A 10533-nucleotide genomic window follows, 5' to 3' on the forward strand; every position below is an offset into this window, starting at 1 on the left:
TTACTTAGTTACTGAATTATTTTCATATCTCCTTGTCCCACTGACATGTTGTAATATAGCCACTAAGCATGGAGCCCATCACTCATCTGTCACAGCATGTGGCTTGCAGGTGGCTATGGTGCTGGAAGCTGTGCCACCAGTATTTGAAATACTGTAAGAACTGTGAAAGCCAGAATCTGTGGAACATGGAAAATTCAAATATTTTCCACTAAAACGAGTGATAAAAAAATTCTAAGACTGTACGCTGTCAGAGGCAGAAAACTTGTGTGACCTGAGAAAAGAAGGCAGCCTCTGGAGGTTCCAGCTATCACAGGTTTCACTGTACCAGCAGGGTAACCCATGGAGAACAATTTTCAGTGGAACTTCCAGACTAAGAGAGAGTAGGAAGCAAGATCTGGTGACCTACTTCCAAAAATTAGTTAATAAAAACCCTATGGATCGCAAAATATCATTGGAGATTTCAACTTGCCTACTTTGGATGTATGTCATAACCAGGGACCAATCTCTGGAGAAGGACATCATGTTTGGCAAAGTAAATGGCCAGTAAAGGTGAGGACAACTCTCAATGAGATGGATGGAAAAAATGGGCATAACTATGGACTCAGACATACCAGTGATCATGAAAATGGTGCAGGACCAGGCAGCATTTCTTTCTGTTACACATGGGGTCCCCATGCGTTGTAGCTAACTCGGTGGCAAATAACAACAATACATGAAACACTTACTTTAGGCCAGATCTGTACCTACTTTATGCTGAGCCTCTGAGTAAATCTGTTTGCAAAGAAGAAGAAACTAAGATGAAAGACTAATGGCTTCTAACTGTCAAAGAAGTGTTCTAGTTACCTAGTGCTGCTCTGACAAGAATATACCACGAATGGGATGGCCTTAACAGGAGTTTATTCTTACAATTTGGAGGCTTTAAGTCCAAGTTCAAAGTGCCAAGCTCTAGGGGCTGGGTGAAAGCCCCTCATCCTTGGGGTCCAGCTCTGCCTCCTGCTCCTGGCCCACTGGAGCTAGAGGCATTTCTTCACTCAGACAGCTGCTGGCTGCTGAGGCTGAGAAGCCCCAAGTTTGACAATTCAAAAGGCACAGTCCCAATGTTACCAAACTACATGGTAGGCCATTAACTTAAGTCCATTGTAAGTCCCAAGGTCAGCAGAGTGCAGGCTGCTGAGCAACAATATGGCTACATGCAGGGTCCAAGCATGCCATAGACTAGAGACCATTCCCAAAGCTGCTTCTTACATACAGGAAGCAGACCACATACCCAAAGCAGCTACTCAGATGCTTGTGGTAGATCCCACCATGTTGCTAGTCTCATCATGGGGAATAACTACCACCAGCTAGCTGCCCAGCCACTCAATCAGGCCCAGCCAAGTTGGCACACAAACATAACTACCACAAGAAGTAAAAGATGCAGACCCACTTGAACTCCACCTGAATCTAAAATGACTATATCATGAAGCCCTGAGTTCTATTCACTTTTTTATTCCTGAAACTTACTCTGTATCTGATGCTTGACTATAAGCTCCAAAACCGCAGTTATCACACCGACTGTGGCATTATTGTACCATTGTTCTAGCTCTCTACTCCGCAGACACATGCACACCCACAAAAATTAAATGAATATTTATTAAATGAGTTAATAAGTAAACAGTGAACACCTTTAACATTTGTTAAATACTTGCTTCTTTAACATTGTTGAACAATCTTTAGCTATTTAGCTGTAGTCCATGAGGCAGAAAACAGTTCAAAAGCACTGCCAACCATCAAACAAATAAGTAATGCTGGATCCCCAGAAGAAGAAGTGCATTGTTGTTTCTAGATGCCATTGAGTTGGTTCCAACTCATATCAACCCTATGTACAGCAGAATGAAATACTGCTTGGTCCTGCACCATCCTCACATTCCTTGTTATACTTGATTATTGCAACCACAGTGTCAATGCATCTCATTGAGGGCCATCCCCTTTTTTGTTGACCTTCTACCAAGCATGATATCCTTCTCTGAGGACTGGACCCTTCTGATAACATGAGCAAAGAAGGAGAGATGAAGTCTGGCCATTCTCACTTCTAAGGAGCATTCTGGCTGTACTTCCTCCAAGACAGATTTGTTCATTCTTCTGCGGTCCGTGGTTTATTCAATATTTTTCACCAGCACCTTAATTCGTAAGCATCAATTCTTCAGCAGTCTTCCTTATTCATTGTCTAGCTTTCACATGCATCTGAGACTATTGAAAGTACCTTGGCTTGGGTCAGGCTCACCTTAGTCTTCAGAGTGAAATCTTTGATGCTGCTAGAAGAACCATTGAATGGCTGTGTGACCATGGCTAATTTATTTAACCTCTCTGACTCTTCATTTTCTCATCCATAAGAATGAGATATTAATAATCCAGACTCATTTTTAGGCTGTGAAGAAGCTATAATGAGAATCCAAGTAAAGTGCATAGTATATAATGAGCACTGATCAACACTTAAATGTAATGATCAGTATCCTACTGATGGTAGGGAACAACACATCTTTGTGAAGACTTTAAAACTGAACCTTGATTATTAGAGAGGATCAGTATATTCATCAATGGTCTGACAGTCTTCTATACTGCAGCAAAAATGGAAAAGAAATTTTGATAACAACACTTGTTGAAGATTTCTGTATTCAAAAAAAGAAGAGGACTGTCACTAAATGCTGATGGTGCTTGTAGCTCATGGAGTTTGACTGTTGTTGTTGTTGTTGTTATGTGCCATCGAGTCGGCCCCGACTCATAGCGACCCCTCCTTGGGTTTCCGAGGCAGTATCACTACGGAAGTAGGATTGCCCAACCTTCCTTCCGAGGAGTGGCTGTAGTTTGGTAAAAATATGAGTTTATGTTTATTTTTTTAAGCAATTTTTGTATTCCCATTTCTCAGTCAAATCAAGGTAGTTTAATAATCAAAATAAGTAATTTAATCTTGCAAAATATCTATTTAGCAAAATTTGGACTAGTGTATTGTTTGGTTTTAAGTTTGTTTCCTTGAAGTTGCTTTTCTCCCCAGTAAATATATATATGATGAGTCAATAATAGCTACAAAATCATGTAAAATTGTGTTCTAAATTTCAGAGTGTTTATTTGTATAACTTCCTATGCTTAAAAATATTTTTAATTAAAAATCTATGATTTGGTTCTTTCTATTTAAAATTAGATTCACTAGGAGCTCTGGTAGCATGGTGGCTAAAGCACTTGACTGCGAACCAGAAGGCTGGTGGTTCAAATACACCAGCCACTCCTCGGAAGGAAGGTTGGGCAATCCTACTTCCGTAGTGATACTGCCTTGGAAACCCAAGGAAGGGTCGCTATGAGTCGGGGCCGACTCGACGGCACATAACACCACCACCAACAACAACTCAAAAGTACTAAGATTGGTCAGATTATTTTTCAGTATTTATCCAAGAGATGAGCAATGGGAAATTGGAAATTATAATAAGAGTTGGTGTTTTGTCAATAAGGATTATGTAATATTGGAATGCTAAAAGATTCCAGGATACTATTTCCATGATATTGATAGCTAGGTTTAAATTAAGCATGTACCTGAACATTTGTTTGTAATTAGAAATGTATCCAACAAAAATATTTTTTTCATGCCAAAATTTAAGAAGAAGGTGGTTTACACAAGCGTGTTCTTAGCAGGAAGTCAAGCTGGACTTTTTCAATCCAGCCAAAACCAGAAAGCACTATAAATCTCTGCAGAAAACAAGTTTATAAACTCAAGTTATGTTTAAATAAACATTCGAAGCTGAGATGCTGGACTGGACCCTAGAAAATGTCCAGTTTTTCTTATCACTGCTTTTCTGATGCTGCATTCAATTCTGTGGCAATTAACTGAGATTTTCCTAAATTTTCTTGATAGTGACTTAATTATTTGAAGTGTGTTTATTTGGACATCCTTGGATTTAAAAAATAATAATAATAAAATAAAAACAGGAAAAATATTCCAATTAAATGCTAGGAACTGATACTTAACTCTACTTCTTCCCCAGCCCTTCTGTGTGTGTGTGAAGAATTCAAATACCAAAACAAGTTGTTTATGAAATATATTCTTATGGCAAAAGGTAAGAGAGCTGGTAAAACAGTACAAATAGATAGACACGCACACAAGCACAGAGGTGCAATTCTGTCCATTGTTTCATTTAAGATCCACACACCTTAATGCCTTCAAGTGACATAATCACTTGAAGATGCTGTGGATATCCTTGGGTTAGAAAAAGAAATAAAATATTATTCTGACTAAGCCCAATTAATTAATATTTAATTTAAGCCCACCTCTGTCCTGTACACATTTTTGTCTGGCTCTATTATTGACCAAGATTCACAAATTAACTACTGGTTGAAATGAACATCAGTTCTTTTAAATTGTCCACAAGGCGGCAGTAAAACATCTTGCTTCCCCCCAATATCTTGAATTCCTAAATGTCCATTTTCTAAGCATTTAGATATTATATTTGCCTGAATTTTACTAAAACCTGTTCTGCCTTTAAATTTCTATTTTGCCATTCAAAATAGAACATGTTAGTAAATATGTGCTCATCACCATAAAACCCTTAGTTCATTTTTCCATACAGTACATGAATAGAAATCCTTAAAGTTATTTGATAACATTATTTGCCTATTTATGTTGACAAGGAATACCTCTCTTCTGCTTTTCAGGGTTACTTACAATTGAGTCCTTATAAATTTTCTGATAAGAGAAGTTGCTGCTGACCAATGGTAGTCATGATATCCAAAGTGAAAATAATAAATAAATTGTTCTCACTTTCAAATCATACTATGTGAAGATGGCATTCACATAGATTTTTTACTTAAAGTTTTAAAATAAAAGGTAATATTGGATATCCCACTTGTTTAACAGACACCCTAACAAATCACTGCAAGTACAGAAATTTCTAATAGATTTCCTTTGCAAGTGAGAAGAAAGCATCTAATGATAATGAGCATTGTGCCATTAATAAAGGCTTAGTTAGAACTGCTATAGTAGGATTCCCGCCACTAATAGGTACCGTCAACTGCCTTGTCACTGCTGTGGTTTACATGGGATGTACCAGAGTTGGAAACTACCTTCCATGACCTCATGTGTCAAGCAAGTGAAGTGTACCTCAGAGTCCATGCCCCATCCAAGAGGAGAGGCGGGGGAGTATACTACCAGATGACCTTGCACTGCTCACTGACTTACTGCTGCCAGAACAATGGTTGGCCTGAGGACAAGAGACTGCCAAAGGCACCTCTGGCATAATATGTCATCTAAGTAAATACCTGCCATTCCTGAGAAAAACAGACAGGTGTGCATGCATTAAAGAGAGAGAGAGGGGGAGAGGGAGAGAGAGAGAGAGAGAGAGAGAGAGAGAGATGCTTTGACAAAATAAATTCTAAACAGTACTTCAGTATAGGAAATCTAAGCTGCAGTCTTCATACTGTCTGCATTCCTGTGAAACTGCAGGGAACTTGGCTCAAGGAAGACTCGAGATTGAGTCCAGCATTTTGCCAATGTAGGCATAGCATGTGTGTGTGTATTTGCAGTACCAAAACAAGTTATTTATGAAATGTATTCATATGGCAAAATGCAAGAGAGCTGGTAATACAGCATAAATACTGACACACACACACACTTAGACACAGAGTTGCAATTCTGTTCATTGTCTCTTTTAAGATCCGCACTGTCTAATGCCTTTACAATTGAACATTGTTTTTGCCAGTAATAAAAGACACAAAGTTCTTAGCAATTTGTGCCTTTAGAAGGATGGTTTCCTATTTAAAATTCTCTAAATTAAAACATACATCACCCACATAGCACTTAATTTTTGAAAATGCATATACTGTTATAACCAGCTACTCAAGGAAAATGCACTGAATGATTTAATTTCATATTAAGGTGCAAATGTAATACTGTATTTGTGTCAAGACACAAGTGTTTTGTGACTAAGAGCCAAGCTTTTTGAAGGATTTTCACCACCAGATCCAAGCTACCAAATTCAGTGTCAGATAGTAAAGACCTGATTCTCTTAGTTTAAGAAAACCACATTGATTTTAGACATATTGGGAACTCACAAGTTTTAGAAGTGTGTTTGGGTTAAGGTTAAGTTGTCCTTGACAGTATTAAAAAAAAAGCTTTGAATTGTTGAATAACCACCTTTCACCCATCCCTAATTGTAATTTAAATGACAATATGCTCTCAATCAATAGCTCTTTGTCACACTTTGAAGATCAAGGGATGAGATTTCACCCCATGAGTTTACAAGGCAAAGTAAAAATGTTGCATTAAAATACCTGTTCTCTAAGAATTCATCCTGAGCAAAGGTATTTAAATCTTACTTTATAGATGTTAATATATATTAAAAAAATCACAAGTCTTTATGTTTGTAGTTTGCTCTCGGATAAATGTCATAATAAAAATATTAGCCAATTGAAAAACTAAGATATCCTTATATTAATTTTACTAATGTGCCTTTAGTAATGGTATGTATGTGTTCCTTAACTTTCATTCAGGCAACATCCTACCACATACACATCCATGGATTCGTAAGGTTGTTTTTGTTTTATTTTATGGGGAAAAACAAACAAATAAACCCACTGGCATCTAGCTGATTCTGACTCAGTGACCCCTGGACTGGTGAGTTTGAACTGCCAACCTTCTGGTTAAATATCTTGCCTTATGCACTGCACCACCAGAGCTCCTCCTTTTAAGAGAAAGAGGCTCTTCTTTTGTTTATTACTTTCCCCAAGGTTGGGCAATCCTACTTCCGTCGTGATACTGCCTCGGAAACCCAAGGAGGGGTCGCTATGAGTCGGGGTGACTCGATGGCACATAACAACAACAACAAAGGTTTTAAAGATCCCCAGCCCAGAATGCTGCAGTAGCGGACCATGGGTAGGATATAAGCAGGTGAGGCAGAGCACAGGGCTTTTGCACAGGCTCTTAGGTGGATGGAACTGCTGGCAGGACTGGGAGTGCTTCACTCTCTCCCCATTGGCTTCCTCTGGCTTCACTCCCACACCTGCCCTCTAAGCCACAGTTACTGCCTGCACCCTTACCTCTGGCCTCTGCCAGCAGCTCTAGCAGCAGCAGCAGCAGCAGCAATAGCAGCAGCAAGGCAGCCGGAGCAATGAGAACAATCAGAAGTGGGCTCCGATAAGGTTTTAATATGGTGTTCACACAACCTCCAAATCATATAACATCTTTTTTCATAGAATGTATCATGGACATTAAGTGATGCATACCTATACTGACAACCCAGTAGCTGATCTGAGCATTTATTGTGCTCTGGGAATCATACATAGCACATTTGTATTACATTTCTTTATTCTTCACAGTTGAGAATATTTGAGATTGATTCTAATATTATCTGCATGTTACAGATGAGGTTGAGGACATAGACTACCTTTCCATCTTGCCTCATTGGTGGAGAAGGGAAGAACTGGGTCTGTACCCACATCCTCTGCGTAATTAACAAAGGTCCCCGATTTCCCAAGGGGGTGGCAATTGCTCTGGTGGCATAGTACCTAAGGCATTTGACTCCTAAGCAGAAGGCTGGCAGTTGAAATCCACCAGCCACTCCTCAGAAGGAAGATTGGGCAATATACTTCTGTAGAGATACTGTCTCAGAAACCCAAGGAGGGTCACTGTGAGTTGGAAACAACTCGACAGCAGTGAGTTTTTTTTTTTTTTTTTTTAATTTTAGGCACAACTGCTTCTTTTCCCCAAAATCTCTCTCTATGCAGAAGTTTGTAAATACATGGTAAGCACATTACTTATATATTGTTTTTGATATAAACTTGCATTGAGCACTTATAAAAAACAAAACAAAAAACTCTCGCTGTTGAGTGCCTTCTGACTTATGGTGACCCTATAAGATGCAGTAGAACTTCCCCTAGGGATTCTGAAGTTGTAATCTTTACAGAAGCCTCTTTTTTCTCTTAGGCTAAACCACTGACCTTTCAGTTAGCAGCCAAGTGCTTCAACCACGGCACTTCTAAGATATGCTTTATACATGGAAACAGGCATATTTAGTTTTTTCTCCTGCTTTCCAAGTAGAATTCTTCATATTCTGGCATATATCTTACATTCGTTGCTATGTTCATAAGTAAGGTGGCACTGAATTTCCAGTTGGGCCTGGCTGGGTCCACTTAGGCTTAGATAAGACAGAGCTTGCTTATGTAGGGACCTACCTGATAAATTCCTAATTAACTCTGAACACACAAGACCTTAAGCTTTCAGTTAATATTTAGGATTCTAACAGCATCTTTACCATATGACCAGACACTTGTCATATAAATGTTAGGATAGCCACCAGTTTGGATTGTTTTCTGTTAGTGGCCCATGCTGATGATAATAGTAATGGTTACTTTATGTTGAGTATTCCTGACTTGTTAGGTGAAAGGTAGAAAGAGATAGCCAAGGAGCAAATCCTATTGTAGAACAGTTTTACATTAGCCTGCATAGTTTGTCTCATATGTTTCTAAAATATGAATTAGTTGCTAATTTATTAGGAAAGTTCACATTAACACTTATGGTTTTTACTTACATTAGAAAAAAAAATCTTTCAAAAAACTTAGAAATTGTGGAGGTACTAGTCTAATATGCCTCCTTGGCAAAACTCAGCTGGAGTGCATTACTGCTGCCCGTCTTGATGACTAGAATCTCTTCATGTCACCAGTTAAGTTCTGTTTTATTCTTAGACCAAAACAATTTCTCTCATTAAAGTTACCAGAGTGCAATTTTTTTGCAACCCCTGTACAAACAAAACAAAACAAAAAAAACAAGTGTTTTATAACTGCTATATAATGTCTCCTTGTACTTTCTATGAGATACTGTTGTTAGGTGACCTTAAGTGAGCTCCAACTCACAGCGACCCAATGTACAACAATACAAAACACTGCCTGGTCCTGCACCAGCCCCATGATCCTTGCCACACCTGAACCCATCATTGCAGCCACTGTGTCAACCACCTTGTTGAGGGTCTTCCCCTTTTTTGCAGACCCTCCACTTTACCAAGCATGATATCCTTCTCCAAGGAATGATCCCTTCTGACAACATGAAGAGATGAAGTCTGGCCATTTTTGCTTCCAAGGAGCATTCTAGTAGCACTTCTTCCAGGACAGATTTGTTTGTTCTTCTAGCAGTCCATAGTACTGAGATAGGTACAATTGTACCTATTTCACCTAAGAAGACTTGAACACAGAGAAGTTAAATTGGGACCCAGTGTCCCAATTAATAAGTGGTGGAGCTGGAACTCTACATCATATCTGTTTCTTTCCCAAACCTGTGCCTTACCTACTATGCTCACTGATTCATTCACTCCTGTGTATTGAGTACCCCCCTTCTAATTAGCAAAGTCCATTTTGCTCTAGAAGTGTGTGTGGAGGGGGTTGTTGGGAGACTAGTTGGTGCTCAATGGCATCTATACTTTTTCCCTATTATCAGAAGCTCTCCCCAGGCATGATTGTGGCTTGTAAAACAGCATATGCTCATGGTAAGAGAGTCTAACTTGGGTGACTTTGACTATACATGACTGACAACAACAACCCCCCCAAAAGGCATGAGAGTATGAGTTTCAACTGTGCCCGTCATCCCACCTGCCATTCCATGCTGCAGTGAGAGTGAGGTGGGAGATGGCAATCTGCCATTCGGCTTGGCTGTCTCGCTCTGTAAGTCGGTTGTTTAAAGATAAGTATGTAGCCTTCATCATCATCGTTAATATTATCTTGATATAAAGATTTACAATTTTAATACAATTACAGAACAAATACAAGTGTGAGATGTTTTGTGGTTATATAAGTATTTCATGCCATTTCCATGAAGCTTTCTCCTCTCCAAAGACTAGATAAAATGTACAAAGTTTGTTTTATCTGATAAGAGAGATGTCTTGCGATGCTACACATAGAATGTTTACATGGCATTTCTATTAACTCTATATCACCTAACAAGAGACCAACTCTAATCAAATAACATTTAACAAAATGAGATAGGCAGAGAGTGTGTAGAGAGAACATATGATGCAGGCCACAAAGTGGCTGGGAAATGTGAAGCAGGAAAAATTGGACAGGGTCTAGACTGTTTAAGGAGTCCCTGGGTGGTACAAACAATTAATGCACTTGGCTGCTAACTAACATAGGTTTGAAGATTTGAGTCCACTCAGAGGCATCTCAGAAGAAAGACCTGGCTATCTACTTCCAAAAAGCAGCCTTAACAACCCTGTGGAGCTCAGTTCCATCTTTGACACAGATAGGGTCTCCATGAGTCAGAATTGACTCCACAGCAACTGGTTTCATTTTTAGTTTAGACTGTTTTAAGAAGCTAAGACAAGAGGAGACAAATAAGTGTCCTCTGGTCCCATAGGCCCTTAGCAGGCACTGGGAATCAATCTTTTCTGCTAAACATTCAAGGCCAGTGAAACTATTAATAATCCAGCTTGAGAGAAACATGTGTGAGAGTCCACTTTTCTATGTGAAATTTCACTCCATTCTTGTCTGGTCTCAAGCTAACTCCCTGTCCAAAACTCATTTGAG

This window comes from Orycteropus afer, unplaced genomic scaffold (assembly GCF_000298275.1).
Source record: "Orycteropus afer afer isolate SDZICR_OR568_19922 unplaced genomic scaffold, OryAfe1.0 scaffold00149, whole genome shotgun sequence".
NCBI classification, from domain to species: Eukaryota; Metazoa; Chordata; class Mammalia; order Tubulidentata; family Orycteropodidae; genus Orycteropus; species Orycteropus afer.